The sequence below is a fragment of the Phalangium opilio genome, unplaced genomic scaffold, assembly GCF_054372755.1.
Source record: "Phalangium opilio isolate 3A_F unplaced genomic scaffold, DU_Popi_V2 ptg000013l_1, whole genome shotgun sequence".
Classification (NCBI taxonomy): Eukaryota; Metazoa; Arthropoda; class Arachnida; order Opiliones; family Phalangiidae; genus Phalangium; species Phalangium opilio.
This window is the reverse complement of record NW_028324148.1, coordinates 2377851-2403665: the sequence shown is the minus strand read 5'-3', so window position 1 is coordinate 2403665 and position 25815 is coordinate 2377851. Positions and strand designations below refer to the sequence as shown.

The following is a 25815-nucleotide window of genomic DNA, read 5'->3' as shown; positions in this document are numbered from 1 at the left end:
CTCAGTATCACTACGTATCTATGGTGTAGTGGTTATCACGTCCGCCTAACACGCGGAAGATCCCAGGTTCCAGCCCTGGTAGATACGTATTTTGTCCATCGTGATTGGGCATAAAAAAAGCTAGGTCTCTTGGAAATTTCAACATAACTACGTATCTATGGTGTAGTGGTTATCACGTCCGCTTTACACACGGAAGGTCCCAGGTTTGAGCCCTGGTAGATACATGTTTTGTCCATCGTGATTGGGCATAAAAATAAGCTAGATCTCTCGGAAAACTCAGTATTTCTACGTAGCTATGGTGTAGTGGTTATCAAGTCCGTCTAACACGCGGAAGGTCCCAGGTTCGAGCCCTGGTAGATACATATTTTGTCCATCGTGATTGGGCATAAATATAAGCTAGATCTCTCGGAAAACTCAGTATTACTACGTATCTATGGTGTAGTGGTTATCACGTCCGCTTTACACGCGGAAGGTCCCAGGTTCGAGCCCTGCTAGATACATATTTTGACCATCGTGATAGGACATAAAAAAGCAAGGTCTCTTGGAAAACTCAGTATCACTTCGTATCTATGCGATAGTGGTTATCACGTCTGGCTAACACGCGGAAGGTCCCAGGTTCGAGGCCCATAAGATACATGTTTTGACCATCGTGATTAGGCATAAAAATAAAATAAGTCTCTTGGAAAACTCAGTTCTACTACGTATATATAGTGTAGTGGTTATCAGGTCCGCTTTACACGCGGAATGTCCCAGGTTCGAGGCCCATAAGATACATGTTTTGACCATCGTGATTAGGCATAAAAATAAAATAGGTCTCTTGGAAAACTCAGTTCTACTACGTATATATAGTGTAGTGGTTATCAGGTCCGCCTTACACGCGGAATGTCCCAGGTTCGAGCCCTGGTAGATACATATTTTGTCCCTCGTGATTGGGCATAAATATAAGCTAGATCTCTCGGAAAACTCAGTATTACTACGTATCTATGGTGTAGTGGTTATCACGTCCGCTTTACACGCGGAAGGTCCCAGGTTCGAGCCCTGCTAGATACATATTTTGACCATCGTGATAGGACATAAAAAAGCTAGGTCTCTTGGAAAACTCAGTATAACTACGTATCTATGGTGTAGTGGTTATCACGTCCGCTTCACACGCGGAAGGTCCCAGGTTCGAGCCCTGGTAGATACATATTTTGTCCATCGTGATTGGGCATAAAAAAGCTAGGTCTCTTGGAAAACTCAGTATCACTACGTATCTATGGTGTAGTGGTTATCACGTCCGCCTAACACGCGGAAGGTCCCAGGTTCGAGGCCCATAAGATACATGTTTTGACCATCGTGATTAGGCATAAAAATAAAATAGGTCTCTTGGAAAACTCAGTTCTACTACGTATATATAGTGTAGTGGTTATCAGGTCCGCTTTACACGCGGAATGTCCCAGGTTCGAGCCCTGGTAGATACACTATTTGTCCATCGTGATTGGGCATAAATATAAGCTAGATCTCTCGGAAAACTCAGTATTTCTACGTATATATGGTGTAGTGGTTATCACGTCCGCCTAACACGCGGAAGGTCCCAGTTTCGAGTCCTGGTAGATACATGTTTTGTCCAACGTAATTGGGCATAAAAAAGCTAGGTCTCTTGGAAATTTCAACATAACTACGTATCTATGGTGTAGTGGTTATCACGTCCGCTTCACACGCAGAAGGTCCCAGGTTCGAGCTCTGGTAGATACATATTTTGTCCATCGTGATTGGGCATAAAAAAGCTAGGTCTCTTGGAAAACTCAGTATCACTACGTATCTATGGTGTAGTGGTTATCACGTCCGCCTAACACAAGGAAGGTCCCAGGTTCCAGCCCTGGTAGATACATATTTTGTCCATCGTGATTGGGCATAAAAAAGCTAGGTCTCTTGGAAATTTCAACATAACTACGTATCTATGGTGTAGTGGTTATCACGTCCGCTTTACACACGGAAGGTCCCAGGTTTGAGCCCTGGTAGATACATGTTTTGTCCATCGTGATTGGGCATAAAAATAAGCTAGATCTCTCCGAAAACTCAGTATTTCTACGTATCTATGGTGTAGTGGTTATCAAGTCCGTCTAACACGCGGAAGGTCCCAGGTTCGAGCCCTGCTAGATACATATTTTGACCATCGTGATAGGACATAAAAAAGCTAGGTCTCTTGGAAAACTCAGTATAAATACGTATCTATGGTGTAGTGGTTATCACGTCCGCTTCACACGCGGAAGGTCCCAGGTTCGAGCCCTGGTAGATACATATTTTGTCCATCGTGATTGGGCATAAAAAAGCTAGGTCTCTTGGAAAACTCAGTATCACTACGTATCTATGGTGTAGTGGTTATCACGTCCGCCTAACACGCGGAAGGTCCCAGGTTCGAGCCCTGGTAGATACATATTTTGTCCATCGTGATTGGGCATAAAAAAGCTAGGTCTCTTGGAAATTTCAACATAACTACGTATCTATGGTGTAGTGGTTATCACGTCCGCTTTACACGCGGAAGGTCCCAGGTTCGAGCCCTGGTAGATACATATTTTGTCCATAGTGATTGGGCATAAAAAAAGCTAGGTCTCTTGGAAAACTCAGTATCACTTCGTATCTATGCGATAGTGGTTATCACGTCTGGCTAACACGCGGAAGGTCCCAGGTTCGAGGCCCATAAGATACATGTTTTGACCATCGTGATTAGGCATAAAAATAAAGTAGGTCTCTTGGAAAACTCAGTTCTACTACGTATATATAGTGTAGTGGTTATCAGGTCCGCTTTACACGCGGAATGTCCCAGGTTCGAGCCCTGGTAGATACATGTTTTGTCCATCGTGATTGGGCATAAATATAAGCTAGATCTCTCGGAAAACTCAGTATTACTACGTATCTATGGTGTAGTGGCTATCACGTCCGCCTAACACGCGGAATCTCCCAGGTTCGAGCACTGGTAGATACATATTTTGTCCATCGTGATTGGGCATAAAAAAGCTAGGTCTCTTGGAAATTTCAACACAACTACGTATCTTTGGTGTAGTGGTTATCACGTCCGCTTTACACGCGGAAGGTCCCAGGTTCGAGCCCTGGTAGATACATATTTTGTCCATCGTGATTGGGCATAAAAAAGCTAGGTCTCTTGGAAAACTCAGTATCACTTCGTATCTATGCGATAGTGGTTATCACGTCTGGCTAACACGCGGAAGGTCCCAGGTTCGAGGCTCATAAGATACATGTTTTGACCATCGTGATTAGGCATAAAAATAAAATAGGTCTCTTGGAAAACTCAGTTCTACTACGTATATATAGTGTAGTGGTTATCAGGTCCGCTTTACACGCGGAATGTCCCAGGTTCGAGCCCTGGTAGATACATGTTTTGTCCATCGTGATTGGGCATAAATATAAGCTAGATCTCTCGGAAAACTCAGTATTACTACGTATCTATGGTGTAGTGGCTATCACGTCCGCCTAACACGCGGAATCTCCCAGGTTCGAGCACTGGTAGATACATATTTTGTCCATCGTGATTGGGCATAAAAAAGCTAGGTCTCTTGGAAATTTCAACACAACTACGTATCTTTGGTGTAGTGGTTATCACGTCCGCTTTACACGCGGAAGGTCCCAGGTTCGAGCCCTGGTAGATACATATTTTGTCCATCGTGATTGGGCATAAAAAAGCTAGGTCTCTTGGAAAACTCAGTATCACTTCGTATCTATGCGATAGTGGTTATCACGTCTGGCTAACACGCGGAAGGTCCCAGGTTCGAGGCTCATAAGATACATGTTTTGACCATCGTGATTAGGCATAAAAATAAAATAGGTCTCTTGGAAAACTCAGTTCTACTACGTATATATAGTGTAGTGGTTATCACGTCTGCTTTACACGCGGAATGTCCCAGGTTCGAGCCCTGGTAGATACATGTTTTGTCCATCGTGATTGGGCATAAATATAAGCTAGATCTCTCAGAAAACTCAGTACTACTACGTATCTATGGTGTAGTGGTTATCACGTCCGCCTAACACGCGGAATCTCCCAGGTTCGAGCCCTGGTAGATACATATTTTGTCCATCGTGATTGGGCATAAAAAAGCTAGGTGTCTTGGAAAACTCAGTATCACTACGTATCTATGGTGTAGTGGTTATCACGTCCGCCTAACACGCGGAAGGTGCCAGGTTCGAGCCCTGGTAGATACATATTTTGTCCATCGTGATTGGGCATAAAAAAAGCTAGGTCTCTTGGAAAACTCAGTATCACTACGTATCTATGGTGTAGTGGTTATCACGCCCGCCTAACACGCGGAAGGTCCCAGGTTCGAGCCCTGGAAGATACATATTTTGTCCTTCGTGATTGGGCATAAAAAAGCTAGGTCTCTTGGAAATTTAAACATTACTACGTATCTATGGTGTAGTGGTTATCACGTCCGCTTCACACGCGGAAGGTCCCATGTTCGAGCTCTGGTAGATACATATTTTGTCCATCGTGATTGGGCATAAAAAAGCTAGGTCTCTTGGAAAACTCAGTGTCACTACGTATCTATGGTGTAGTGGTTATCACGTCCGCTTCACACGCGGAAGGTCCCAGGTTCGAGCCCTGGTAGATACATATTTTGTTGATCGTGATTGGGCATAAAAAAGCTAGGTCTCTTGGAAAACTCAGTATCACTACGTATCTATGGTGTAGTGGTTATCACGTCCGCCTAACACGCGGAAGGTCCCAGGTTCGAGCCCTGGTAGATACATATTTTGTCCATCGTGATTGGGCATAAAAAAGCTAGGTCTCTTGGAAATTTCAACATAACTACGTATCTATGGTGTAGTGGTTATCACGTCCGCTTCGCACGCGGTAGGTCCCAGGTTCGAGCCCTGGTAGATACATGTTTTGTCCATCGTGATTGGGCATAAAAATAAGCTAGATCTCTCGGAAAACTCAGTATTTCTACGTATATATGGTGTAGTGGTTATCACGTCCGCCTAACACGCGGAAGGTCCCAGTTTCGAGTCCTGGTAGATACATGTTTTGTCCAACGTAATTGGGCATAAAAAAGCTAGGTCTCTTGGAAATTTCAACATAACTACGTATCTATGGTGTAGTGGTTATCACGTCCGCTTCACACGCGGAAGGTCCCAGGTTCGAGCTCTGGTAGATACATATTTTGTCCATCGTGATTGGGCATAAAAAAGCTAGGTCTCTTGGAAAACTCAGTATCACTACGTATCTATGGTGTAGTGGTTATCACGTCCGCCTAACACGCGGAAGGTCCCAGGTTCCAGCCCTGGTAGATACGTATTTTGTCCATCGTGATTGGGCATAAAAAAAGCTAGGTCTCTTGGAAATTTCAACATAACTACGTATCTATGGTGTAGTGGTTATCACGTCCGCTTTACACACGGAAGGTCCCAGGTTTGAGCCCTGGTAGATACATGTTTTGTCCATCGTGATTGGGCATAAAAATAAGCTAGATCTCTCGGAAAACTCAGTATTTCTACGTATCTATGGTGTAGTGGTTATCACGTCCGCTTTACACGCGGAAGGTCCCAGGTTCGAGCCCTGCTAGATACATATTTTGACCATCGTGATAGGACATAAAAAAGCAAGGTCTCTTGGAAAACTCAGTATCACTTCGTATCTATGCGATAGTGGTTATCACGTCTGGCTAACACGCGGAAGGTCCCAGGTTCGAGGCCCATAAGATACATGTTTTGACCATCGTGATTAGGCATAAAAATAAAATAGGTCTCTTGGAAAACTCAGTTCTACTACGTATATATAGTGTAGTGGTTATCAGGTCCGCTTTGCACGCGGAATGTCCCAGGTTCGAGCCCTGGTAGATACATATTTTGTCCATCGTGATTGGGCATAAATATAAGCTAGATCTCTCGGAAAACTCAGTATTACTACGTATCTATGGTGTAGTGGTTATCACGTCCGCTTTACACGCGGAAGGTCCCAGGTTCGAGCCCTGCTAGATACATACTTTGACCATCGTGATAGGACATAAAAAAGCTAGGTCTCTTGGAAAACTCAGTATAACTACGTATCTATGGTGTAGTGGTTATCACGTCCGCTTCACACGCGGAAGGTCCCAGGTTCGAGCCCTGGTAGATACATATTTTGTCCATCGTGATTGGGCATAAAAAAGCTAGGTCTCTTGGAAAACTCAGTATCACTTCGTATCTATGCGATAGTGGTTATCACGTCTGGCTAACACGCGGAAGGTCCCAGGTTCGAGGCCCATAAGATACATGTTTTGACCATCGTGATTAGGCATAAAAATAAAATAGGTCTCTTGGAAAACTCAGTTCTACTACGTATATATAGTGTAGTGGTTATCACGTCTGCTTTACACGCGGAATGTCCCAGGTTCGAGCCCTGGTAGATACATATTTTGTCCATCGTGATTGGGCATAAATATAAGCTAGATCTCTCAGAAAACTCAGTACTACTACGTATCTGTGGTGTAGTGGTTATCACGTCCGCCAAACACGCGGAATCTCCCAGGTTCGAGCCCTGGTAGATACATATTTTGTCCATCGTGATTGGGCATAAAAAAGCTAGGTCTCTTGGAAAACTCAGTATCACTACGTATCTATGGTGTAGTGGTTATCACGTCCGCCTAACACTCGGAAGGTGCCAGGTTCGAGCCCTGGTAGATACATATTTTGTCCATCGTGATTGGGCATAAAAAAAGCTAGGTCTCTTGGAAAACTCAGTATCACTACGTATCTATGGTGTAGTGGTTATCACGCCCGCCTAACACGCGGAAGGTCCCAGGTTCGAGCCCTGGAAGATACATATTTTGTCCTTCGTGATTGGGCATAAAAAAGCTAGGTCTCTTGGAAATTTAAACATTACTACGTATCTATGGTGTAGTGGTTATCACGTCCGCTTCACACGCGGAAGGTCCCAGGTTCGAGCTCTGGTAGGTACATATTTTGTCCATCGTGATTGGGCATAAAAAAGCTAGGTCTCTTGGAAAACTCAGTATCACTACGTATCTATGGTGTAGTGGTTATCACGTCCGCTTCACACGCGGAAGGTCCCAGGTTCGAGCCCTGGTAGATACATATTTTGTCCATCGTGATTGGGCATAAAAAAAGCTAGGTCTCTTGGAAAACTCAGTATCACTACGTATTTATGGTGTAGTGGTTATCACGTCCGCCTAACACGCGGAAGGTCCCAGGTTCGAGCCCTGGTAGATACATATTTTGTCCATCGTGATTGGGCATAAAAAAGCTAGGTCTCTTGGAAATTTCAACATAACTACGTATCTATGGTGTAGTGGTTATCACGTCCGCTTCGCACGCGGTAGGTCCCAGGTTCGAGCCCTGGTAGATACATGTTTTGTCCATCGTGATTGGGCATAAAAATAAGCTAGATCTCTCGGAAAACTCAGTATTTCTACGTATATATGGTGTAGTGGTTATCACGTCCGCCTAACACGCGGAAGGTCCCAGTTTCGAGTCCTGGTAGATACATGTTTTGTCCAACGTAATTGGGCATAAAAAAGCTAGGTCTCTTGGAAATTTCAACATAACTACGTATCTATGGTGTAGTGGTTATCACGTCCGCTTTACACACGGAAGGTCCCAGGTTTGAGCCCTGGTAGATACATGTTTTGTCCATCGTGATTGGGCATAAAAATAAGCTAGATCTCTCGGAAAACTCAGTATTTCTACGTAGCTATGGTGTAGTGGTTATCAAGTCCGTCTAACACGCGGAAGGTCCCAGGTTCGAGCCCTGGTAGATACATATTTGGTCCATCGTGATTGGGCATAAATATAAGCTAGATCTCTCGGAAAACTCAGTATTACTACGTATCTATGGTGTAGTGGTTATCACGTCCGCTTTACACGCGGAAGGTCCCAGGTTCGAGCCCTGCTAGATACATATTTTGACCATCGTGATAGGACATAAAAAAGCAAGGTCTCTTGGAAAACTCAGTATCACTTCGTATCTATGGTGTAGTGGTTATCACGTCCGCTTTACACGCGGAAGGTCCCAGGTTCGAGCCCTGCTAGATACATATTTTGACCATCGTGATAGGACATAAAAAAGCAAGGTCTCTTGGAAAACTCAGTATCACTTCGTATCTATGCGATAGTGGTTATCACGTCTGGCTAACACGCGGAAGGTCCCAGGTTCGAGGCCCATAAGATACATGTTTTGACCATCGTGATTAGGCATAAAAATAAAATAGGTCTCTTGGAAAACTCAGTTCTACTACGTATATATAGTGTAGTGGTTATCAGGTCCGCTTTACACGCGGAATGTCCCAGGTTCGAGCCCTGGTAGATACACTATTTGTCCATCGTGATTGGGCATAAATATAAGCTAGATCTCTCGGAAAACTCAGTATTACTACGTATCTATGGTGTAGTGGTTATCACGTCCGCCTAACACGCGGAATCTCCCAGGTTCGAGCCCTGGTAGATACATATTTTGTCCATCGTGATTGGGCATAAAAAAGCTAGGTCTCTTGGAAATTTCAACATAACTACGTATCTATGGTGTAGTGGTTATCACGTCCGCTTTACACGCGGAAGGTCCCAGGTTCGAGCCCTGGTAGATACATATTTTTTCCATCGTGATTGGGCATAAAAAAAGCTAGGTCTCTTGGAAAACTCAGTATCACTTCGTATCTATGCGATAGTGGTTATCACGTCTGGCTAACACGCGGAAGGTCCCAGGTTCGAGGCCCATAAGATACATGTTTTGACCATCGTGATTAGGCATAAAAATAAAATAGGTCTCTTGGAAAACTCAGTTCTACTACGTATATATAGTGTAGTGGTTATCAGGTCCGCTTTACACGCGGAATGTCCCAGGTTCGAGCCCTGGTTGATACATGTTTTGTCCATCGTGATTGGGCATAAATATAAGCTAGATCTCTCGGAAAACTCAGTATTACTACGTATCTATGGTGTAGTGGTTATCACGTCCGCCTAACACGCGGAATCTCCCAGGTTCGAGCCCTGGTAGATACATATTTTGTCCATCGTGATTGGGCATAAAAAAGCTAGGTCTCTTGGAAATTTCAACATAACTACGTATCTATGGTGTAGTGGTTATCACGTCCGCTTTACACGCGGAAGGTCCCAGGTTCGAGCCCTGGTAGATACATATTTTTTCCATCGTGATTGGGCATAAAAAAAGCTAGGTCTCTTGGAAAACTCAGTATCACTTCGTATCTATGCGATAGTGGTTATCACGTCTGGCTAACACGCGGAAGGTCCCAGCTTCGAGGCCCATAAGATACATGTTTTGACCATCGTGATTAGGCATAAAAATAAAATAGGTCTCTTGGAAAACTCAGTTCTACTACGTATATATAGTGTAGTGGTTATTAGGTCCGCTTTACACGCGGAATGTCCCAGGTTCGAGCCCTGGTAGATACATGTTTTGTCCATCGTGATTGGGCATAAATATAAGCTAGATCTCTCGGAAAACTCAGTATTACTACGTATCTATGGTGTAGTGGTTATCACGTCCGCCTAACACGCGGAATCTCCCAGGTTCGAGCCCTGGTAGATACATATTTTGTCCATCGTGATTGGGCATAAAAAAGCTAGGTCTCTTGGAAATTTCAACATAACTACGTATCTATGGTGTAGTGGTTATGACGTCCGCTTTACACGCGGAAGGTCCCAGGTTCGAGCCCTGGTATATACATATTTTGTCCATCGTGATTGGGCATAAAAAAAGCTAGGTCTCTTGGAAAACTCAGTATCACTTCGTATCTATGCGATAGTGGTTATCACGTCTTGCTAACACGCGGAAGGTCCCAGGTTCGAGGCCCATAAGATACATGTTTTGACCATCGTGATTAGGCATAAAAATAAAATAGGTCTCTTGGAAAACTCAGTTCTACTACGTATATATAGTGTAGTGGTTATCACGTCTGCTTTACACGCGGAATGTCCCAGGTTCGTGCCCTGGTAGATACATATTTTGTCCATCGTGATTGGGCATAAATATAAGCTAGATCTCTCAGAAAACTCAGTACTACTACGTATCTGTGGTGTAGTGGTTATCACATCCGCCTAACACGCGGAATCTCCCAGGTTCGAGCCCTGGTAGATACATATTTTGTCCATCGTGATTGGGCATAAAAAAGCTAGGTCTCTTGGAAAACTCAGTATCACTACGTATCTATGGTGTAGTGGTTATCACGTCCGCCTAACACGCGGAAGGTGCCAGGTTCGAGCCCTGGTAGATACATATTTTGTCCATCGTGATTGGGCATAAAAAAAGCTAGGTCTCTTGGAAAACTCAGTATCACTACGTATCTATGGTGTAGTGGTTATCACGTCCGCCTAACACGCGGAAGGTGCCAGGTTCGAGCCCTGGTAGATACATATTTTGTCCATCGTGATTGGGCATAAAAAAAGCTAGGTCTCTTGGAAAACTCAGTATCACTACGTATCTATGGTGTAGTGGTTATCACGCCCGCCTAACACGCGGATGGTCCCAGGTTCGAGCCCTGGTATATACATATTTTGTCCATCGTGATTGGGCATAAAAAAAGCTAGGTCTCTTGGAAAACTCAGTATCACTTCGTATCTATGCGATAGTGGTTATCACGTCTTGCTAACACGCGGAAGGTCGCAGGTTCGAGGCCCATAAGATACATGTTTTGACCATCGTGATTAGGCATAAAAATAAAATAGGTCTCTTGGAAAACTCAGTTCTACTACGTATATATAGTGTAGTGGTTATCAGGTCCGCTTTACACGCGGAATGTCCCAGGTTCGAGCCCTGGTAGATACATGTTTTGTCCATCGTGATTGGGCATAAATATAAGCTAGATCTCTCGGAAAACTCAGTATTACTACGTATCTATGGTGTAGTGGTTATCACGTCCGCCTAACACGCGGAATCTCCCAGGTTCGAGCCCTGGTAGATATATATTTTGTCCATCGTGATTGGGCATAAAAAAGCTAGGTCTCTTGGAAATTTCAACATAACTACGTATCTATGGTGTAGTGGTTATCACGTCCGCTTTACACGCGGAAGGTCCCAGGTTCGAGCCCTGGTATATACATATTTTGTCCATCGTGATTGGGCATAAAAAAAGCTAGGTCTCTTGGAAAACTCAGTATCACTTCGCATCTATGCGATAGTGGTTATCACGTCTTGCTAACTAGCGGAAGGTCCCAGGTTCGAGGCCCATAAGATACATGTTTTGACCATCGTGATTAGGCATAAAAATAAAATAGGTCTCTTGGAAAACTCAGTTCTACTACGTATATATAGTGTAGTGGTTATCACGTCTGCTTTACACGCGGAATGTCCCAGGTTCGTGCCCTGGTAGATACATATTTTGTCCATCGTGATTGGGCATAAATATAAGCTAGATCTCTCAGAAAACTCAGTACTACTACGTATCTGTGGTGTAGTGGTTATCACGTCCGCCTAACACGCGGAATCTCCCAGGTTCGAGCCCTGGTAGATACATATTTTGTCCATCGTGATTGGGCATAAAAAAGCTAGGTCTCTTGGAAAACTCAGTATCACTACGTATCTATGGTGTAGTGGTTATCACGTCCGCCTAACACGCGGAAGGTGCCAGGTTCGAGCCCTGGTAGATACATATTTTGTCCATCGTGATTGGGCATAAAAAAAGCTAGGTCTCTTGGAAAACTCAGTATCACTACGTATCTATGGTGTAGTGGTTATCACGCCCGCCTAACACGCGGATGGTCCCAGGTTCGAGCCCTGGAAGATACATATTTTGTCCTTCGTGATTGGGCATAAAAAAGCTAGGTCTCTTGGAAATTTAAACATTACTACGTATCTATGGTGTAGTGGTTATCACGTCCGCTTTACACGCGGAAGGTCCCAGGTTCGAGCCCTGCTAGATACATATTTTGACCATCGTGATAGGACATAAAAAAGCAAGGTCTCTTGGAAAACTCAGTATCACTTCGTATCTATGCGATAGTGGTTATCACGTCTGGCTAACACGCGGAAGGTCCCAGGTTCGAGGCCCATAAGATACATGTTTTGACCATCGTGATTAGGCATAAAAATAAAATAGGTCTCTTGGAAAACTCAGTTCTACTACGTATATATAGTGTAGTGGTTATCAGGTCCGCTTTACACGCGGAATGTCCCAGGTTCGAGCCCTGGTAGATACACTATTTGTCCATCGTGATTGGGCATAAATATAAGCTAGATCTCTCGGAAAACTCAGTATTACTACGTATCTATGGTGTAGTGGTTATCACGTCCGCCTAACACGCGGAATCTCCCAGGTTCGAGCCCTGGTAGATACATATTTTGTCCATCGTGGTTGGGCATAAAAAAGCTAGGTCTCTTGGAAATTTCAACATAACTACGTATCTATGGTGTAGTGGTTATCACGTCCGCTTTACACGCGGAAGGTCCCAGGTTCGAGCCGTGGTAGATACATATTTTTTCCATCGTGATTGGGCATAAAAAAAGCTAGGTCTCTTGGAAAACTCAGTATCACTTCGTATCTATGCGATAGTGGTTATCACGTCTGGCTAACACGCGGAAGGTCCCAGGTTCGAGGCCCATAAGATACATGTTTTGACCATCGTGATTAGGCATAAAAATAAAATAGGTCTCTTGGAAAACTCAGTTCTACTACGTATATATAGTGTAGTGGTTATCAGGTCCGCTTTACACGCGGAATGTCCCAGGTTCGAGCCCTGGTAGATACATGTTTTGTCCATCGTGATTGGGCATAAAAAAGCTAGGTCTCTTGGAAATTTCAACATAACTACGTATCTATGGTGTAGTGGTTATCACGTCCGCTTCACACGCAGTAGGTCCCAGGTTCGAGCCGTGGTAGGTACATGTTTTGTCCATCGTGATTGGGCATAAAAATAAGCTAGATCTCTCGGAAAACTCAGTATTTCTACGTATCTATGGTGTAGTGGTTATCACGTCCGCTTAACACGCGGAAGGTCCCAGTTTCGATTCCTGGTAGATACATGTTTTGTCCATCATGATTGGGCATAAAAAAGCTAGGTCTCTTGGAAATTTCAACATAACTACGTATCTATGGTGTAGTGGTTATCACGTACGCTTCACACGCGGAAGGTCCCAGGTTCGAGCTCTGGTAGATACATATTTTGTCCATCGTGATTGGGCATAAAAAAGCTAGGTCTCTTGGAAAACTCGGTATCACTACGTATCTATGGTGTAGTGGTTATCACGTCGGCCTAACACGCGGAAGGTCCCAGTTTCGAGTCCTGGTAGATACATGTTTTGTCCATCGTTATTGGGCATAAAAATAAGCTAGATCTCTCGGAAAACTCAGTATTTCTAGGTATCTATGGTGTAGTGGTTATCAAGTCCGCCTAACACGCGGAAGGTCCCAGGTTCGAGCCCTGGTAGATACATATTTTGTCCATCGTGATTGGGCATAAATATAAGCTAGATCTCTCGGAAAACTCAGTATTACTACGTATCTATGGTGTAGTGGTTATCACATCCGCTTTACACGCGGAAGGTCCCAGGTTCGAGGGCTGCTAGATACATATTTTGACCATCGTGATAGGACATAAAAAAGCTAGGTCTCTTGGAAAACTCAGTATCACTTCGTATCTATGCGATAGTGGTTATCACGTCTGGCTAACACGCGGATGGTCCCAGGTTCGAAGCCCATAAGATACATGTTTTGACTATCGTGATTAGGCATAAAAATAAAATAGATCTCTTGGAAAACTCAGTTCTACTACGTATATATAGTGTAGTGGTTATCAAGTCCGCTTTAAACGCGGAATGTCCCAGGTTCGAGCCCTGGTAGATATATGTTTTGTCCATCGTGATTGGGCATAAATATAAGCTAGATCTCTCGGAAAACTCAGTATTACTACGAATCTATGGTGTAGTGGTTATCACGTCCGCCTAACACGCGGAATCTCCCAGGTTCGAGCCCTGGTAGATACATGTTTTGTCCATCGTGATTGGGCATAAAAAAGCTAGGTCTCTTGGAAATTTCAACATAACTACGTGTCTATGGTGTAGTGGTTATCACGTCCGCTTCACACGCAGTAGGTCCCAGGTTCGAGCCCTGGTAGATACATGTTTTGTCCATCGTGATTGGGCATAAAAATAAGCTAGATCTCTCGGAAAACTCAGTATTTCTACGTATCTATGGTGTAGTGGTTATCACGTCCGCTTAACACGCGGAAGGTCCCAGTTTCGATTCCTGGTAGATACATGTTTTGTCCATCATGATTGGGCATAAAAAAGCTAGGTCTCTTGGAAATTTCAACATAACTACGTATCTATGGTGTAGTGGTTATCACGTCCGCTTCACACGCGGAAGGTCCCAGGTTCGAGCTCTGGTAGATACATATTTTGTCCATCGTGATTGGGCATATAAAAGCTAGGTCTCTTGGAAAACTCGGTATCACTACGTATCTATGGTGTAGTGGTTCTCACGTCGGCCTAACACGCGGAAGGTCCCAGTTTCGAGTCCTGGTAGATACATGTTTTGTCCATCGTGATTGGGCATAAAAATAAGCTAGATCTCTCGGAAAACTCAGTATTTCTAGGTAGCTATGGTGTAGTGGTTATCAAGTCCGCCTAACACGCGGAAGGTCCCAGGTTCGAGCCCTGGTAGATACATATTTTGTCCATCGTGATTGGGCATAAATATAAGCTAGATCTCTCGGAAAACTCAGTATTACTACGTATCTATGGTGTAGTGGTTATCACATCCGCTTTACACGCGGAAGGTCCCAGGTTCGAGGCCTGCTAGATACATATTTTGACCATCGTGATAGGACATAAAAAAGCTAGGTCTCTTGGAAAACTCAGTATCACTTCGTATCTATGCGATAGTGGTTATCACGTCTGGCTAACACGCGGAAGGTCCCAGGTTCGAAGCCCATAAGATACATGTTTTGACTATCGTGATTAGGCATAAAAATAAAATAGATCTCTTGGAAAACTCAGTTCTACTACGTATATATAGTGTAGTGGTTATCAAGTCCGCTTTAAACGCGGAATGTCCCAGGTTCGAGCCCTGGTAGATATATGTTTTGTCCATCGTGATTGGGCATAAATATAAGCTAGATCTCTCGGAAAACTCAGTATTACTACGTATCTATGGTGTAGTGGTTATCACGTCCGCTTTACACGCGGAAGGTCCCAGGTTCGAGCCCTGCTAGATACATATTTTGACCATCGTGATAGGACATAAAAAAGCTAGGTCTCTTGGAAAACTCAGTATCACTTCGTATCTATGCGATAGTGGTTATCACGTCTGGCTAACACGCGGAAGGTCCCAGGTTCGAGGCCCATAAGATACTTGTTTTGACCATCGTGATTAGGCATAAAAATAAAATAGGTCTCTTGAAAAACTCTGTTCTACTACGTATATATAGTGTAGTGGTTATCACGTCCGCTTTACACGCCGAATGTCCCAGGTTCGAGCCCTGGTAGATACATGTTTTGTCCATCGTGATTGGGCATAAATATAAGCAGGATCTCTCGGAAAACTCAGTATTACTACGTATCTATGGTGTAGTGGTTATCACGTCCGCTTTACACGCGGAAGGTCCCAGGTTCGAGGCCTGCTAGATACATATTTTGACCATCGTGATAGGACATAAAAAAGCTAGGTCTCTTGGAAAACTCAGTATCAGTTCGTATCTATGCGATAGTGGTTATCACGTCTGGCTAACAAGCGGAAGGTCCCAGGTTCGAGGCCCATAAGATACATGTTTTGACTATCGTGATTAGGCATAAAAATAAAATAGATCTCTTGGAAAACTCAGTTCTACTACGTATATATAGTGTAGTGGTTATCAAGTCCGCTTTAAACGCGGAATGTCCCAGGTTCGAGCCCTGGTAGATATATGTTTTGTCCATCGTGATTGGGCATAAATATAAGCTAGATCTCTCGGAAAACTCAGTATTACTACGTATCTATGGTGTAGTGGTTATCACGTCCGCCTAACACGCGGAATCTCCCAGGTTCGAGCCCTGGTAGATACATGTTTTGTCCATCGTGATTGGGCATATAAAAGCTAGGTCTCTTGGAAATTTCAACATAACTACGTATCTATGGTGTAGTGGTTATCTCGTCCGCTTCACACGCAGTAGGTCCCAGGTTCGAGCCCTGGTAGATACATGTTTTGTCCATCGTGATTGGGCATAAAAATAAGCTAGATCTCTCGGAAAACTCAGTATTTCTACGTATCTATGGTGTAGTGGTTATCACGTCCGCTTAACACGCGGAAGGTCCCAGTTTCGATTCCTGGTAGATACATGTTTTGTCCATCATGATTGGGCATAAAAAAGCTAGGTCTCTTGGAAATTTCAACATAACTACGTATCTATGGTGTAGTGGTTATCACGTCCGCTTCACACGCGGAAGGTCCCAGGTTCGAGCTCTGGTAGATACATATTTTGTCCATCGTGATTGGGCATAAAAAAGCTAGGTCTCTTGGAAAACTCGGTATCACTACGTATCTATGGTGTAGTGGTTCTCACGTCGGCCTAACACGCGGAAGGTCCCAGTTTCGAGTCCTGGTAGATACATGTTTTGTCCATCGTGATTGGGCATAAAAATAAGCTAGATCTCTCGGAAAACTCAGTATTTCTAGGTATCTATGGTGTAGTGGTTATCAAGTCCGCCTAACACGCGGAAGGTCCCAGGTTCGAGCCCTGGTAGATACATATTTTGTCCATCGTGATTGGGCATAAATATAAGCTAGATCTCTCGGAAAACTCAGTATTACTACGTATCTATGGTGTAGTGGTTATCACATCCGCTTTACACGCGGAAGGTCCCAGGTTCGAGGCCTGCTAGATACATATTTTGACCATCGTGATAGGACATAAAAAAGCTAGGTCTCTTGGAAAACTCAGTATCACTTCGTATCTATGCGATAGTGGTTATCACGTCTGGCTAACACGCGGAAGGTCCCAGGTTCGAAGCCCATAAGATACATGTTTTGACTATCGTGATTAGGCATAAAAATAAAATAGATCTCTTGGAAAACTCAGTTCTACTACGTATATATAGTGTAGTGGTTATCAAGTCCGCTTTAAACGCGGAATGTCCCAGGTTCGAGCCCTGGTAGATATATGTTTTGTCCATCGTGATTGGGCATAAATATAAGCTAGATCTCTCGGAAAACTCAGTATTACTACGTATCTATGGTGTAGTGGTTATCACGTCCGCTTTCCACGCGGAAGGTCCCAGGTTCGAGCCCTGCTAGATACATATTTTGACCATCGTGATAGGACATAAAAAAGCTAGGTCTCTTGGAAAACTCAGTATCACTTCGTATCTATGCGATAGTGGTTATCACGTCTGGCTAACACGCGGAAGGTCCCAGGTTCGAGGCCCATAAGATACTTGTTTTGACCATCGTGATTAGGCATAAAAATAAAATAGGTCTGTTGGAAAACTCTGTTCTACTACGTATATATAGTGTAGTGGTTATCACGTCCGCTTTACACGCCGAATGTCCCAGGTTCGAGCCCTGGTAGATACATGTTTTGTCCATCGTGATTGGGCATAAATATAAGCAGGATCTCTCGGAAAACTCAGTATTACTACGTATCTATGGTGTAGTGGTTATCACGTCCGCTTTACACGCGGAAGGTCCCAGGTTCGAGGCCTGCTAGATACATATTTTGACCATCGTGATAGGACATAAAAAAGCTAGGTCTCTTGGAAAACTCAGTATCAGTTCGTATCTATGCGATAGTGGTTATCACGTCTGGCTAACAAGCGGAAGGTCCCAGGTTCGAGGCCCATAAGATACATGTTTTGACTATCGTGATTAGGCATAAAAATAAAATAGATCTCTTGGAAAACTCAGTTCTACTACGTATATATAGTGTAGTGGTTATCAAGTCCGCTTTAAACGCGGAATGTCCCAGGTTCGAGCCCTGGTAGATATATGTTTTGTCCATCGTGATTGGGCATAAATATAAGCTAGATCTCTCGGAAAACTCAGTATTACTACGTATCTATGGTGTAGTGGTTATCACGTCCGCCTAACACGCGGAATCTCCCAGGTTCGAGCCCTGGTAGATACATGTTTTGTCCATCGTGATTGGGCATAAAAAAGCTAGGTCTCTTGGAAATTTCAACATAACTACGTATCTATGGTGTAGTGGTTATCACGTCCGCTTCACACGCAGTAGGTCCCAGGTTCGAGCCCTGGTAGATACATGTTTTGTCCATCGTGATTGGGCATAAAAATAAGCTAGATCTCTCGGAAAACTCAGTATTTCTACGTATCTATGGTGTAGTGGTTATCACGTCCGCTTAACACGCGGAAGGTCCCAGTTTCGATTCCTGGTAGATACATGTTTTGTCCATCATGATTGGGCATAAAAAAGCTAGGTCTCTTGGAAATTTCAACATAACTACGTATCTATGGTGTAGTGGTTATCACGTCCGCTTCACACGCGGAAGGTCCCAGGTTCGAGCTCTGGTAGATACATATTTTGTCCATCGTGATTGGGCATAAAAAAGCTAGGTCTCTTGGAAAACTCGGTATCACTACGTATCTATGGTGTAGTGGTTATCACGTTGGCCTAACACGCGGAAGGTCCCAGTTTCGAGTCCTGGTAGATACATGTTTTGTCCATCGTGATTGGGCATAAAAATAAGCTAGATCTCTCGGAAAACTCAGTATTTCTAGGTATCTATGGTGTAGTGGTTATCAAGTCCGCCTAACACGCGGAAGGTCCCAGGTTCGAGCCCTGGTAGATACATATTTTGTCCATCGTGATTGGGCATAAATATAAGCTAGATCTCTCGGAAAACTCAGTATTACCACGTATCTATGGTGTAGTGGTTATCACATCCGCTTTACACGCGGAAGGTCGCAGGTTCGAGGCCTGCTAGATACATATTTTGACCATCGTGATAGGACATAAAAAAGCTAGGTCTCTTGGAAAACTCAGTATCACTTCGTATCTATGCGATAGTGGTTATCACGTCTGGCTAACACGCGGAAGGTCCCAGGTTCGAAGCCCATAAGATACATGTTTTGACTATCGTGATTAGGCATAAAAATAAAATAGATCTCTTGGAAAACTCAGTTCTACTACGTATATATAGTGTAGTGGTTATCAAGTCCGCTTTAAACGCGGAATGTCCCAGGTTCGAGCCCTGGTAGATATATGTTTTGTCCATCGTGATTGGGCATAAATATAAGCTAGATCTCTCGGAAAACTCAGTATTACTACGTATCTATGGTGTAGTGGTTATCACGTCCGCCTAACACGCGGAATCTCCCAGGTTCGAGCCCTGGTAGATACATGTTTTGTCCATCGTGATTGGGCATAAAAAAGCTAGGTCTCTTGGAAATTTCAACATAACTACGTATCTATGGTGTAGTGGTTATCACGTCCGCTTCACACGCAGTAGGTCCCAGGTTCGAGCCCTGGTAGATACATGTTTTGTCCATCGTGATTGGGCATAAAAATAAGCTAGATCTCTCGGAAAACTCAGTATTTCTACGTATCTATGGTGTAGTGGTTATCACGTCCGCTTAACACGCGGAAGGTCCCAGTTTCGATTCCTGGTAGATACATGTTTTGTCCATCATGATTGGGCATAAAAAAGCTAGGTCTCTTGGAAATTTCAACATAACTACGTATCTATGGTGTAGTGGTTATCACGTCCGCTTCACACGCGGAAGGTCCCAGGTTCGAGCTCTGGTAGATACATATTTTGTCCATCGTGATTGGGCATAAAAAAGCTAGATCTCTCGGAAAACTCAGTATTACCACGTATCTATGGTGTAGTGGTTATCACATCCGCTTTACACGCGGAAGGTCGCAGGTTCGAGGCCTGCTAGATACATATTTTGACCATCGTGATAGGACATAAAAAAGCTAGGTCTCTTGGAAAACTCAGTATCACTTCGTATCTATGCGATAGTGGTTATCACGTCTGGCTAACACGCGGAAGGTCCCAGGTTCGAAGCCCATAAGATACATGTTTTGACTATCGTGATTAGGCATAAAAATAAAATAGATCTCTTGGAAAACTCAGTTCTACTACGTATATATAGTGTAGTGGTTATCAAGTCCGCTTTAAACGCGGAATGTCCCAGGTTCGAGCCCTGGTAGATATATGTTTTGTCCATCGTGATTGGGCATAAATATAAGCTAGATCTCTCGGAAAACTCAGTATTACTACGTATCTATGGTGTAGTGGTTATCACGTCCGCCTAACACGCGGAATCTCCCAGGTTCGAGCCCTGGTAGACACATGTTTTGTCCATCGTGATTGGGCATAAAAAAGCTAGGTCTCTTGGAAATTTCAACATAACTACGTATCTATGGTGTAGTGGTTATCACGTCCGCTTCACACGCAGTAGGTCCCAGGTTCGAGCCCTGGTAGATACATGTTTTGTCCATCGTGATTGGGCATAAAAATAAGCTAGATCTCTCGGAAAACTCAGTATTTCTACGTATCTATGGTGTAGTGGTTATCACGTCCGCTTAACACGCGGAAGGTCCCAGTTTCGATTCCTGGTAGATACATGTTTTGTCCATCATGATTGGGCATAAAAAAGCTAGGTCTCTTGGAAATTTCAACATAACTACGTATCTATGGTGTAGTGGTTATCACGTCCGCTTCACACGCGGAAGGTCCCAGGTTCGAGCTCTGGTAGATACATATTTTGTCCATCGTGATTGGGCATAAAAAAGCTAGGTCTCTTGGAAAACTCGGTATCACTACGTATCTATGGTGTAGTGGTTATCACGTCGGCCTAACACGCGGAAGGTCCCAGTTTCGAGTCCTGGTAGATACATGTTTTGTCCATCGTGATTGGGCATAAAAATAAGCTAGATCTCTCGGAAAACTCAGTATTTCTAGGTATCTATGGTGTAGTGGTTATCAAGTCCGCCTAACACGCGGAAGGTCCCAGGTTCGAGCCCTGGTAGATACATATTTTGTCCATCGTGATTGGGCATAAATATAAGCTAGATCTCTCGGAAAACTCAGTATTACTACGTTTCTATGGTGTAGTGGTTATCACATCCGCTTTACACGCGGAAGGTCGCAGGTTCGAGGCCAGATAGATACATATTTTGACCATCGTGATAGGACATAAAAAAGCTAGGTCTCTTGGAAAACTCAGTATCACTTCGTATCTATGCGATAGTGGTTATCACGTCTGGCTAACACGCGGAAGGTCCCAGGTTCGAAGCCCATAAGATACATGTTTTGACTATCGTGATTAGGCATAAAAATAAAATAGATCTCTTGGAAAACTCAGTTCTACTACGTATATATAGTGTAGTGGTTATCAAGTCCGCTTTAAACGCGGAATTCCTAGGTTCGAGCCCTGGTAGATATATGTTTTGTCCATCGTGATTGGGCATAAATATAAGCTAGATCTCTCGGAAAACTCAGTATTACTACGTATCTATGGTGTAGTGGTTATCACGTCCGCTTTACACGCGGAAGGTCCCAGGTTCGAGCCCTGCTAGATACATATTTTGACCATCGTGATAGGACATAAAAAAAGCTAGGTCTCTTGGAAAACTCAGTATCACTTCGTATCTATGCTATAGTGGTTATCACGTCTAGCTAACACGCGGAAGGTCCCAGGTTCGAGGCCCATAAGATACTTGTTTTGACCATCGTGATTAGGCATAAAAATAAAATAGGTCTCTTGGAAAACTCTGTTCTACTACGTATATATAGTGTAGTGGTTATCACGTCCGCTTTACACGCCGAATGTCCCAGGTTCGAGCCCTGGTAGATACATGTTTTGTCCATCGTGATTGGGCATAAATATAAGCAGGATCTCTCGGAAAACTCAGTATTACTACGTATCTATGGTGTAGTGGTTATCACGTCCGCCTAACACGCGGAATCTCCCAGGTTCGAGCCCTGGTAGATACATATTTTGTCTATCGTGATTGGGCATAAAAAAGCTAGGTCTCTTGGAAAACTCAGTATCACTACGTATCTTAGGTGTAGTGGTTATCACGTCCGCCTAACACGCGGAAGGTGCCAGGTTCGAGCCCTGGTAGATACATATTTTGTCCATCGTGATTGGGCATAAAAAAAGCTAGGTCTCTTGGAAAACTCAGTATCACTACGTATCTATGGTGTAGTGGTTATCACGTCCGCCTAACACGCGGAAGGTCCCAGGTTCGAGGCCTGGTAGATACATATTTTGTCCATCGTGATTGGGCATAAATATAAGCTAGATCTCTTGGAAAACTCAGTATTACTACGCATCTATGGTGTAGTGGTTATCACGTCCGCTTTACACGCGGAAGGTCCCAGGTTCGAGCCCTGCTAGATACATATTTTGACCATCGTGATAGGACATAAAAAAGCTAGGTCTCTTGGAAAACTCAGTATCACTTCGTATCTATGCGATAGTGGTTATCACGTCCGGCTAACACGCGGAAGGTCCAAGGTTCGACGCCCAAAAGATACATGTTTTGACCATCGTGATTGGGCATAAAAATAAGATAGATCTCTCGGAAAACTCAGTATTACTACGTATCTGTGGTGTAGTGGTTATCACGTCCGCTTTACACGCGGAAGGTCCCATGTTCGAGCCCTGGTAGATACATGTTTTGTCCATCGTGATTGGGCATAAAAATTAGCTAGATCTCTCGGAAAGCTCAGTATTACTACGTATATATGGTGTAGTGGTTATCACGTCCGCCTAACACGTGGAAGGTGCCAGGTTCGAGCCCTGGTAGATACATATTTTGTCCATCGTGATTGGGCATAAAAAAGCTAGGTCTCTTGGAAAACTCGGCTTTACTACGTATCTATGGTGTTGTGGTTATCACGTCCGCTTAATACGCGGAAGGTCCCAAGTTCGAGTCCTGGTAGATACATGTTTTGTCCATCGTGATTGGGCATAAAAAAGCTAGGTCTCTTGGAAATTTCAACATAACTACGTATCTATGGTGTAGTGGTTATCACGTCCGTCTAACACGCGGAATCTCCCAGGTTCGAGCCCTGGTAGATACATATTTTGTCCATCGTGATTGGGCATAAAAAAAGCTAGGTCTCTTGGAAAACTCAGTATTACTACGTATCTATGGTGTAGTGGTTATCACGTCCGCCTAACACGCGGAAGGTCCCAGGTTCGAGCCCTGGTAGATACATAATTTGTCCATCGTGATTGGGCATAAAAAAGCTAGGTCTCTTGGAAATTTCAACATAACTACGTATCTATGGTGTAGTGGTTATCACGTCCGCTTCACTCGCGGTAGGTCCCAGGTTCGAGCCCTGGTAGATACATGTTTTTTCCATCGTGATTGGGCATAAAAATAAGCTAGATCTCTCGGAAAACTCAGTATTTCTTCGTATCTATGCGATAGTGGTTATCACGTCTGGCTGACACGCGGAAGGTCCCAGGTTCGAGGCCCATAAGATACATGTTTTGACTATCGTGATTAGGCATAAAAATAAAATAGATCTCTTGGAAAACTCAGTTCTACTACGTATATATAGTGTAGTGGTTATCACGTCCGCTTTACACGCGGAATGTCCCAGGTTCGAGCCCTGATAGATACATGTTTTGTCCATCGTGATTGGGCATAAATATAAGCTAGATCTCTCGGAAAACTCAGTATGACTACGTATCTATGGTGTAGTGGTTATCACGTCCGCCTAACACGCGGAATCTCCCTGGTTCGAGCCCTGGTAGATACATATTTTGTCCATCGTGATTGGGCATAAAAAAGCTAGGTCTCTTGGAAATTTCAACATAACTACGTATCTATGGTGTAGTGGTTATCACGTCCGCTTAACACGCGGAAGGTCCCAGGTTCGAGCCCTGCTAGATACATATTTTGACCATCGTGATAGGACATAAAAAAGCTAGGTCTCTTGGAAAACTCAGTATCACTTCGTATCTATGCGATAGTGGTTATCACGTCTGGCTAACACGCGGAAGGTCCCAGGTTCGAAGCCCATAAGATACATGTTTTGACTATCGTGATTAGGCATAAAAATAAAATAGATCTCTTGGAAAACTCAGTTCTACTACGTATATATAGTGTAGTGGTTATCAAGTCCGCTTTAAACGCGGAATTCCTAGGTTCGAGCCCGGGTAGATATATGTTTTGTCCATCGTGATTGGGCATAAATATAAGCTAGATCTCTCGGAAAACTCAGTATTACTACGTATCTATGGTGTAGTGGTTATCACGTCCGCTTTACACGCGGAAGGTCCCAGGTTCGAGCCCTGCTAGATACATATTTTGACCATCGTGATAGGACATAAAAAAAGCTAGGTCTCTTGGAAAACTCAGTATCACTTCGTATCTATGCTATAGTGGTTATCACGTCTAGCTAACACGCGGAAGGTCCCAGGTTCGAGGCCCATAAGATACTTGTTTTGACCATCGTGATTAGGCATAAAAATAAAATAGGTCTCTTGGAAAACTCTGTTCTACTACGTATATATAGTGTAGTGGTTATCACGTCCGCTTTACACGCCGAATGTCCCAGGTTCGAGCCCTGGTAGATACATGTTTTGTCCATCGTGATTGGGCATAAATATAAGCAGGATCTCTCGGAAAACTCAGTATTACTACGTATCTATGGTGTAGTGGTTATCACGTCCGCTTTACACGCGGAAGGTCCCAGGTTCGAGGCCTGCTAGATACATATTTTGACCATCGTGATAGGACATAAAAAAGCTAGGTCTCTTGGAAAACTCAGTATCAGTTCGTATCTATGCGATAGTGGTTATCACGTCTGGCTAACACGCGGAAGGTCCCAGGTTCGAGGCCCATAAGATACATGTTTTGACTATCGTGATTAGGCATAAAAATAAAATAGGTCTCTTGGAAAACTCAGTTCTACTACGTATATATAGTGTAGTGGTTATCAAGTCCGCTTTACACGCGGAATGTCCCAGGTTCGAGCCCTGGTAGATACATGTTTTGTCCATCGTGATTGGGCATAAATATAAGCTAGATCTCACGGAAAACTCAGTATTACTACGTATCTATGGTGTAGTGGTTATCACGTCCGCCTAACACGCGGAATCTCCCAGGTTCGAGCCCTGGTAGATACATATTTTGTCTATCGTGATTGGGCATAAAAAAGCTAGGTCTCTTGGAAAACTCAGTATCACTACGTATCTTAGGTGTAGTGGTTATCACGTCCGCCTGACACGCGGAAGGTGCCAGGTTCGAGCCCTGGTAGATACATATTTTGTCCATCGTGATTGGGCATAAAAAAAGCTAGGTCTCTTGGAAAACTCAGTATCACTACGTATCTATGGTGTAGTGGTTATCACGTCCGCCTAACACGCGGAAGGTCCCAGGTTCGAGGCCTGGTAGATACATATTTTGTCCATCGTGATTGGGCATAAATATAAGCTAGATCTCTTGGAAAACTCAGTATTACTACGCATCTATGGTGTAGTGGTTATCACGTCCGCTTTACACGCGGAAGGTCCCAGGTTCGAGCCCTGCTAGATACATATTTTGACCATCGTGATAGGACATAAAAAAGCTAGGTCTCTTGGAAAACTCAGTATCACTTCGTATCTATGCGATAGTGGTTATCACGTCCGGCTAACACGCGGAAGGTCCAAGGTTCGACGCCCAAAAGATACATGTTTTGACCATCGTGATTGGGCATAAAAATAAGATAGATCTCTCGGAAAACTCAGTATTACTACGTATCTGTGGTGTAGTGGTTATCACGTCCGCTTTACACGCGGAAGGTCCCATGTTCGAGCCCTGGTAGATACATGTTTTGTCCATCGTGATTGGGCATAAAAATTAGCTAGATCTCTCGGAAAGCTCAGTATTACTACGTATATATGGTGTAGTGGTTATCACGTCCGCCT

At 43.8% G+C, this 25815-nt stretch overlaps 78 non-coding genes across 78 annotated transcripts; all 78 read left to right on the top strand.

The window, feature by feature from the left end:
• Nucleotides 1-427: 427 nt before the first annotated feature.
• On the top strand, nucleotides 428-500 carry TRNAV-UAC (transfer RNA valine (anticodon UAC)). Its single transcript has one exon. It is a non-coding gene; the product is annotated as a tRNA-Val (tRNA).
• Nucleotides 501-977: 477 nt separating this feature from the next.
• TRNAV-UAC (transfer RNA valine (anticodon UAC)) lies at nucleotides 978-1050 on the top strand. Its single transcript has one exon. It is a non-coding gene; the product is annotated as a tRNA-Val (tRNA).
• Nucleotides 1051-1113: 63 nt separating this feature from the next.
• On the top strand, nucleotides 1114-1186 carry TRNAV-CAC (transfer RNA valine (anticodon CAC)). Its single transcript has one exon. It is a non-coding gene; the product is annotated as a tRNA-Val (tRNA).
• A 475-nt stretch (nucleotides 1187-1661) lies between these two features.
• TRNAV-CAC (transfer RNA valine (anticodon CAC)) lies at nucleotides 1662-1734 on the top strand. The gene has a single exon. It is a non-coding gene; the product is annotated as a tRNA-Val (tRNA).
• Nucleotides 1735-2207: 473 nt separating this feature from the next.
• Nucleotides 2208-2280, top strand: TRNAV-CAC (transfer RNA valine (anticodon CAC)). Its single transcript has one exon. It is a non-coding gene; the product is annotated as a tRNA-Val (tRNA).
• A 63-nt stretch (nucleotides 2281-2343) lies between these two features.
• On the top strand, nucleotides 2344-2416 carry TRNAV-AAC (transfer RNA valine (anticodon AAC)). The gene has a single exon. It is a non-coding gene; the product is annotated as a tRNA-Val (tRNA).
• A 63-nt stretch (nucleotides 2417-2479) lies between these two features.
• On the top strand, nucleotides 2480-2552 carry TRNAV-UAC (transfer RNA valine (anticodon UAC)). Its single transcript has one exon. It is a non-coding gene; the product is annotated as a tRNA-Val (tRNA).
• A 476-nt stretch (nucleotides 2553-3028) lies between these two features.
• TRNAV-UAC (transfer RNA valine (anticodon UAC)) lies at nucleotides 3029-3101 on the top strand. The gene has a single exon. It is a non-coding gene; the product is annotated as a tRNA-Val (tRNA).
• Nucleotides 3102-3576: 475 nt separating this feature from the next.
• On the top strand, nucleotides 3577-3649 carry TRNAV-UAC (transfer RNA valine (anticodon UAC)). Its single transcript has one exon. It is a non-coding gene; the product is annotated as a tRNA-Val (tRNA).
• A 339-nt stretch (nucleotides 3650-3988) lies between these two features.
• On the top strand, nucleotides 3989-4061 carry TRNAV-AAC (transfer RNA valine (anticodon AAC)). The gene has a single exon. It is a non-coding gene; the product is annotated as a tRNA-Val (tRNA).
• A 63-nt stretch (nucleotides 4062-4124) lies between these two features.
• Nucleotides 4125-4197, top strand: TRNAV-AAC (transfer RNA valine (anticodon AAC)). The gene has a single exon. It is a non-coding gene; the product is annotated as a tRNA-Val (tRNA).
• A 200-nt stretch (nucleotides 4198-4397) lies between these two features.
• TRNAV-CAC (transfer RNA valine (anticodon CAC)) lies at nucleotides 4398-4470 on the top strand. Its single transcript has one exon. It is a non-coding gene; the product is annotated as a tRNA-Val (tRNA).
• A 63-nt stretch (nucleotides 4471-4533) lies between these two features.
• Nucleotides 4534-4606, top strand: TRNAV-CAC (transfer RNA valine (anticodon CAC)). Its single transcript has one exon. It is a non-coding gene; the product is annotated as a tRNA-Val (tRNA).
• Nucleotides 4607-4669: 63 nt separating this feature from the next.
• Nucleotides 4670-4742, top strand: TRNAV-AAC (transfer RNA valine (anticodon AAC)). The gene has a single exon. It is a non-coding gene; the product is annotated as a tRNA-Val (tRNA).
• A 63-nt stretch (nucleotides 4743-4805) lies between these two features.
• Nucleotides 4806-4878, top strand: TRNAA-CGC (transfer RNA alanine (anticodon CGC)). Its single transcript has one exon. It is a non-coding gene; the product is annotated as a tRNA-Ala (tRNA).
• A 201-nt stretch (nucleotides 4879-5079) lies between these two features.
• On the top strand, nucleotides 5080-5152 carry TRNAV-CAC (transfer RNA valine (anticodon CAC)). Its single transcript has one exon. It is a non-coding gene; the product is annotated as a tRNA-Val (tRNA).
• A 63-nt stretch (nucleotides 5153-5215) lies between these two features.
• On the top strand, nucleotides 5216-5288 carry TRNAV-AAC (transfer RNA valine (anticodon AAC)). The gene has a single exon. It is a non-coding gene; the product is annotated as a tRNA-Val (tRNA).
• A 202-nt stretch (nucleotides 5289-5490) lies between these two features.
• Nucleotides 5491-5563, top strand: TRNAV-UAC (transfer RNA valine (anticodon UAC)). The gene has a single exon. It is a non-coding gene; the product is annotated as a tRNA-Val (tRNA).
• Nucleotides 5564-5764: 201 nt separating this feature from the next.
• On the top strand, nucleotides 5765-5837 carry TRNAA-UGC (transfer RNA alanine (anticodon UGC)). The gene has a single exon. It is a non-coding gene; the product is annotated as a tRNA-Ala (tRNA).
• A 65-nt stretch (nucleotides 5838-5902) lies between these two features.
• TRNAV-UAC (transfer RNA valine (anticodon UAC)) lies at nucleotides 5903-5975 on the top strand. Its single transcript has one exon. It is a non-coding gene; the product is annotated as a tRNA-Val (tRNA).
• Nucleotides 5976-6038: 63 nt separating this feature from the next.
• On the top strand, nucleotides 6039-6111 carry TRNAV-CAC (transfer RNA valine (anticodon CAC)). Its single transcript has one exon. It is a non-coding gene; the product is annotated as a tRNA-Val (tRNA).
• Nucleotides 6112-6859: 748 nt separating this feature from the next.
• TRNAV-CAC (transfer RNA valine (anticodon CAC)) lies at nucleotides 6860-6932 on the top strand. The gene has a single exon. It is a non-coding gene; the product is annotated as a tRNA-Val (tRNA).
• Nucleotides 6933-6995: 63 nt separating this feature from the next.
• On the top strand, nucleotides 6996-7068 carry TRNAV-CAC (transfer RNA valine (anticodon CAC)). Its single transcript has one exon. It is a non-coding gene; the product is annotated as a tRNA-Val (tRNA).
• A 64-nt stretch (nucleotides 7069-7132) lies between these two features.
• TRNAV-AAC (transfer RNA valine (anticodon AAC)) lies at nucleotides 7133-7205 on the top strand. Its single transcript has one exon. It is a non-coding gene; the product is annotated as a tRNA-Val (tRNA).
• Nucleotides 7206-7268: 63 nt separating this feature from the next.
• On the top strand, nucleotides 7269-7341 carry TRNAA-CGC (transfer RNA alanine (anticodon CGC)). Its single transcript has one exon. It is a non-coding gene; the product is annotated as a tRNA-Ala (tRNA).
• Nucleotides 7342-7818: 477 nt separating this feature from the next.
• Nucleotides 7819-7891, top strand: TRNAV-UAC (transfer RNA valine (anticodon UAC)). Its single transcript has one exon. It is a non-coding gene; the product is annotated as a tRNA-Val (tRNA).
• Nucleotides 7892-7954: 63 nt separating this feature from the next.
• TRNAV-UAC (transfer RNA valine (anticodon UAC)) lies at nucleotides 7955-8027 on the top strand. Its single transcript has one exon. It is a non-coding gene; the product is annotated as a tRNA-Val (tRNA).
• A 339-nt stretch (nucleotides 8028-8366) lies between these two features.
• On the top strand, nucleotides 8367-8439 carry TRNAV-AAC (transfer RNA valine (anticodon AAC)). Its single transcript has one exon. It is a non-coding gene; the product is annotated as a tRNA-Val (tRNA).
• Nucleotides 8440-8502: 63 nt separating this feature from the next.
• On the top strand, nucleotides 8503-8575 carry TRNAV-UAC (transfer RNA valine (anticodon UAC)). Its single transcript has one exon. It is a non-coding gene; the product is annotated as a tRNA-Val (tRNA).
• Nucleotides 8576-8915: 340 nt separating this feature from the next.
• Nucleotides 8916-8988, top strand: TRNAV-AAC (transfer RNA valine (anticodon AAC)). Its single transcript has one exon. It is a non-coding gene; the product is annotated as a tRNA-Val (tRNA).
• A 63-nt stretch (nucleotides 8989-9051) lies between these two features.
• On the top strand, nucleotides 9052-9124 carry TRNAV-UAC (transfer RNA valine (anticodon UAC)). The gene has a single exon. It is a non-coding gene; the product is annotated as a tRNA-Val (tRNA).
• Nucleotides 9125-9464: 340 nt separating this feature from the next.
• On the top strand, nucleotides 9465-9537 carry TRNAV-AAC (transfer RNA valine (anticodon AAC)). Its single transcript has one exon. It is a non-coding gene; the product is annotated as a tRNA-Val (tRNA).
• A 612-nt stretch (nucleotides 9538-10149) lies between these two features.
• TRNAV-AAC (transfer RNA valine (anticodon AAC)) lies at nucleotides 10150-10222 on the top strand. The gene has a single exon. It is a non-coding gene; the product is annotated as a tRNA-Val (tRNA).
• Nucleotides 10223-10286: 64 nt separating this feature from the next.
• On the top strand, nucleotides 10287-10359 carry TRNAV-AAC (transfer RNA valine (anticodon AAC)). The gene has a single exon. It is a non-coding gene; the product is annotated as a tRNA-Val (tRNA).
• Nucleotides 10360-10972: 613 nt separating this feature from the next.
• TRNAV-UAC (transfer RNA valine (anticodon UAC)) lies at nucleotides 10973-11045 on the top strand. Its single transcript has one exon. It is a non-coding gene; the product is annotated as a tRNA-Val (tRNA).
• Nucleotides 11046-11521: 476 nt separating this feature from the next.
• Nucleotides 11522-11594, top strand: TRNAV-AAC (transfer RNA valine (anticodon AAC)). Its single transcript has one exon. It is a non-coding gene; the product is annotated as a tRNA-Val (tRNA).
• Nucleotides 11595-11794: 200 nt separating this feature from the next.
• Nucleotides 11795-11867, top strand: TRNAV-UAC (transfer RNA valine (anticodon UAC)). The gene has a single exon. It is a non-coding gene; the product is annotated as a tRNA-Val (tRNA).
• Nucleotides 11868-12206: 339 nt separating this feature from the next.
• On the top strand, nucleotides 12207-12279 carry TRNAV-AAC (transfer RNA valine (anticodon AAC)). The gene has a single exon. It is a non-coding gene; the product is annotated as a tRNA-Val (tRNA).
• A 612-nt stretch (nucleotides 12280-12891) lies between these two features.
• On the top strand, nucleotides 12892-12964 carry TRNAV-AAC (transfer RNA valine (anticodon AAC)). The gene has a single exon. It is a non-coding gene; the product is annotated as a tRNA-Val (tRNA).
• A 63-nt stretch (nucleotides 12965-13027) lies between these two features.
• Nucleotides 13028-13100, top strand: TRNAV-CAC (transfer RNA valine (anticodon CAC)). The gene has a single exon. It is a non-coding gene; the product is annotated as a tRNA-Val (tRNA).
• A 201-nt stretch (nucleotides 13101-13301) lies between these two features.
• On the top strand, nucleotides 13302-13374 carry TRNAV-AAC (transfer RNA valine (anticodon AAC)). The gene has a single exon. It is a non-coding gene; the product is annotated as a tRNA-Val (tRNA).
• A 613-nt stretch (nucleotides 13375-13987) lies between these two features.
• TRNAV-CAC (transfer RNA valine (anticodon CAC)) lies at nucleotides 13988-14060 on the top strand. The gene has a single exon. It is a non-coding gene; the product is annotated as a tRNA-Val (tRNA).
• A 65-nt stretch (nucleotides 14061-14125) lies between these two features.
• Nucleotides 14126-14198, top strand: TRNAV-AAC (transfer RNA valine (anticodon AAC)). Its single transcript has one exon. It is a non-coding gene; the product is annotated as a tRNA-Val (tRNA).
• A 63-nt stretch (nucleotides 14199-14261) lies between these two features.
• On the top strand, nucleotides 14262-14334 carry TRNAV-CAC (transfer RNA valine (anticodon CAC)). Its single transcript has one exon. It is a non-coding gene; the product is annotated as a tRNA-Val (tRNA).
• A 751-nt stretch (nucleotides 14335-15085) lies between these two features.
• Nucleotides 15086-15158, top strand: TRNAV-UAC (transfer RNA valine (anticodon UAC)). Its single transcript has one exon. It is a non-coding gene; the product is annotated as a tRNA-Val (tRNA).
• Nucleotides 15159-15909: 751 nt separating this feature from the next.
• Nucleotides 15910-15982, top strand: TRNAV-AAC (transfer RNA valine (anticodon AAC)). Its single transcript has one exon. It is a non-coding gene; the product is annotated as a tRNA-Val (tRNA).
• A 201-nt stretch (nucleotides 15983-16183) lies between these two features.
• Nucleotides 16184-16256, top strand: TRNAV-AAC (transfer RNA valine (anticodon AAC)). Its single transcript has one exon. It is a non-coding gene; the product is annotated as a tRNA-Val (tRNA).
• A 63-nt stretch (nucleotides 16257-16319) lies between these two features.
• Nucleotides 16320-16392, top strand: TRNAV-CAC (transfer RNA valine (anticodon CAC)). The gene has a single exon. It is a non-coding gene; the product is annotated as a tRNA-Val (tRNA).
• A 201-nt stretch (nucleotides 16393-16593) lies between these two features.
• TRNAV-AAC (transfer RNA valine (anticodon AAC)) lies at nucleotides 16594-16666 on the top strand. Its single transcript has one exon. It is a non-coding gene; the product is annotated as a tRNA-Val (tRNA).
• Nucleotides 16667-17143: 477 nt separating this feature from the next.
• On the top strand, nucleotides 17144-17216 carry TRNAG-UCC (transfer RNA glycine (anticodon UCC)). The gene has a single exon. It is a non-coding gene; the product is annotated as a tRNA-Gly (tRNA).
• A 751-nt stretch (nucleotides 17217-17967) lies between these two features.
• On the top strand, nucleotides 17968-18040 carry TRNAV-AAC (transfer RNA valine (anticodon AAC)). The gene has a single exon. It is a non-coding gene; the product is annotated as a tRNA-Val (tRNA).
• Nucleotides 18041-18103: 63 nt separating this feature from the next.
• On the top strand, nucleotides 18104-18176 carry TRNAV-CAC (transfer RNA valine (anticodon CAC)). Its single transcript has one exon. It is a non-coding gene; the product is annotated as a tRNA-Val (tRNA).
• A 65-nt stretch (nucleotides 18177-18241) lies between these two features.
• TRNAV-AAC (transfer RNA valine (anticodon AAC)) lies at nucleotides 18242-18314 on the top strand. The gene has a single exon. It is a non-coding gene; the product is annotated as a tRNA-Val (tRNA).
• Nucleotides 18315-18377: 63 nt separating this feature from the next.
• On the top strand, nucleotides 18378-18450 carry TRNAV-CAC (transfer RNA valine (anticodon CAC)). The gene has a single exon. It is a non-coding gene; the product is annotated as a tRNA-Val (tRNA).
• A 201-nt stretch (nucleotides 18451-18651) lies between these two features.
• Nucleotides 18652-18724, top strand: TRNAV-AAC (transfer RNA valine (anticodon AAC)). The gene has a single exon. It is a non-coding gene; the product is annotated as a tRNA-Val (tRNA).
• A 65-nt stretch (nucleotides 18725-18789) lies between these two features.
• On the top strand, nucleotides 18790-18862 carry TRNAV-UAC (transfer RNA valine (anticodon UAC)). The gene has a single exon. It is a non-coding gene; the product is annotated as a tRNA-Val (tRNA).
• A 339-nt stretch (nucleotides 18863-19201) lies between these two features.
• On the top strand, nucleotides 19202-19274 carry TRNAV-AAC (transfer RNA valine (anticodon AAC)). Its single transcript has one exon. It is a non-coding gene; the product is annotated as a tRNA-Val (tRNA).
• A 63-nt stretch (nucleotides 19275-19337) lies between these two features.
• On the top strand, nucleotides 19338-19410 carry TRNAV-CAC (transfer RNA valine (anticodon CAC)). Its single transcript has one exon. It is a non-coding gene; the product is annotated as a tRNA-Val (tRNA).
• Nucleotides 19411-19475: 65 nt separating this feature from the next.
• Nucleotides 19476-19548, top strand: TRNAV-AAC (transfer RNA valine (anticodon AAC)). Its single transcript has one exon. It is a non-coding gene; the product is annotated as a tRNA-Val (tRNA).
• Nucleotides 19549-19611: 63 nt separating this feature from the next.
• On the top strand, nucleotides 19612-19684 carry TRNAV-CAC (transfer RNA valine (anticodon CAC)). The gene has a single exon. It is a non-coding gene; the product is annotated as a tRNA-Val (tRNA).
• A 63-nt stretch (nucleotides 19685-19747) lies between these two features.
• On the top strand, nucleotides 19748-19820 carry TRNAV-UAC (transfer RNA valine (anticodon UAC)). The gene has a single exon. It is a non-coding gene; the product is annotated as a tRNA-Val (tRNA).
• A 475-nt stretch (nucleotides 19821-20295) lies between these two features.
• TRNAV-CAC (transfer RNA valine (anticodon CAC)) lies at nucleotides 20296-20368 on the top strand. Its single transcript has one exon. It is a non-coding gene; the product is annotated as a tRNA-Val (tRNA).
• Nucleotides 20369-20433: 65 nt separating this feature from the next.
• Nucleotides 20434-20506, top strand: TRNAV-AAC (transfer RNA valine (anticodon AAC)). The gene has a single exon. It is a non-coding gene; the product is annotated as a tRNA-Val (tRNA).
• A 63-nt stretch (nucleotides 20507-20569) lies between these two features.
• On the top strand, nucleotides 20570-20642 carry TRNAV-CAC (transfer RNA valine (anticodon CAC)). Its single transcript has one exon. It is a non-coding gene; the product is annotated as a tRNA-Val (tRNA).
• A 201-nt stretch (nucleotides 20643-20843) lies between these two features.
• TRNAV-AAC (transfer RNA valine (anticodon AAC)) lies at nucleotides 20844-20916 on the top strand. Its single transcript has one exon. It is a non-coding gene; the product is annotated as a tRNA-Val (tRNA).
• A 476-nt stretch (nucleotides 20917-21392) lies between these two features.
• Nucleotides 21393-21465, top strand: TRNAV-UAC (transfer RNA valine (anticodon UAC)). Its single transcript has one exon. It is a non-coding gene; the product is annotated as a tRNA-Val (tRNA).
• A 340-nt stretch (nucleotides 21466-21805) lies between these two features.
• Nucleotides 21806-21878, top strand: TRNAV-AAC (transfer RNA valine (anticodon AAC)). The gene has a single exon. It is a non-coding gene; the product is annotated as a tRNA-Val (tRNA).
• Nucleotides 21879-22078: 200 nt separating this feature from the next.
• TRNAV-AAC (transfer RNA valine (anticodon AAC)) lies at nucleotides 22079-22151 on the top strand. Its single transcript has one exon. It is a non-coding gene; the product is annotated as a tRNA-Val (tRNA).
• A 65-nt stretch (nucleotides 22152-22216) lies between these two features.
• TRNAV-UAC (transfer RNA valine (anticodon UAC)) lies at nucleotides 22217-22289 on the top strand. Its single transcript has one exon. It is a non-coding gene; the product is annotated as a tRNA-Val (tRNA).
• A 475-nt stretch (nucleotides 22290-22764) lies between these two features.
• TRNAI-AAU (transfer RNA isoleucine (anticodon AAU)) lies at nucleotides 22765-22837 on the top strand. Its single transcript has one exon. It is a non-coding gene; the product is annotated as a tRNA-Ile (tRNA).
• Nucleotides 22838-23037: 200 nt separating this feature from the next.
• TRNAV-AAC (transfer RNA valine (anticodon AAC)) lies at nucleotides 23038-23110 on the top strand. Its single transcript has one exon. It is a non-coding gene; the product is annotated as a tRNA-Val (tRNA).
• A 63-nt stretch (nucleotides 23111-23173) lies between these two features.
• On the top strand, nucleotides 23174-23246 carry TRNAV-CAC (transfer RNA valine (anticodon CAC)). Its single transcript has one exon. It is a non-coding gene; the product is annotated as a tRNA-Val (tRNA).
• Nucleotides 23247-23723: 477 nt separating this feature from the next.
• On the top strand, nucleotides 23724-23796 carry TRNAV-AAC (transfer RNA valine (anticodon AAC)). The gene has a single exon. It is a non-coding gene; the product is annotated as a tRNA-Val (tRNA).
• A 338-nt stretch (nucleotides 23797-24134) lies between these two features.
• TRNAV-UAC (transfer RNA valine (anticodon UAC)) lies at nucleotides 24135-24207 on the top strand. Its single transcript has one exon. It is a non-coding gene; the product is annotated as a tRNA-Val (tRNA).
• A 752-nt stretch (nucleotides 24208-24959) lies between these two features.
• TRNAV-AAC (transfer RNA valine (anticodon AAC)) lies at nucleotides 24960-25032 on the top strand. Its single transcript has one exon. It is a non-coding gene; the product is annotated as a tRNA-Val (tRNA).
• A 63-nt stretch (nucleotides 25033-25095) lies between these two features.
• TRNAV-GAC (transfer RNA valine (anticodon GAC)) lies at nucleotides 25096-25168 on the top strand. Its single transcript has one exon. It is a non-coding gene; the product is annotated as a tRNA-Val (tRNA).
• A 64-nt stretch (nucleotides 25169-25232) lies between these two features.
• TRNAV-AAC (transfer RNA valine (anticodon AAC)) lies at nucleotides 25233-25305 on the top strand. The gene has a single exon. It is a non-coding gene; the product is annotated as a tRNA-Val (tRNA).
• Nucleotides 25306-25370: 65 nt separating this feature from the next.
• TRNAV-UAC (transfer RNA valine (anticodon UAC)) lies at nucleotides 25371-25443 on the top strand. Its single transcript has one exon. It is a non-coding gene; the product is annotated as a tRNA-Val (tRNA).
• The last annotated feature ends 372 nt before the right edge of the window (nucleotides 25444-25815 follow it).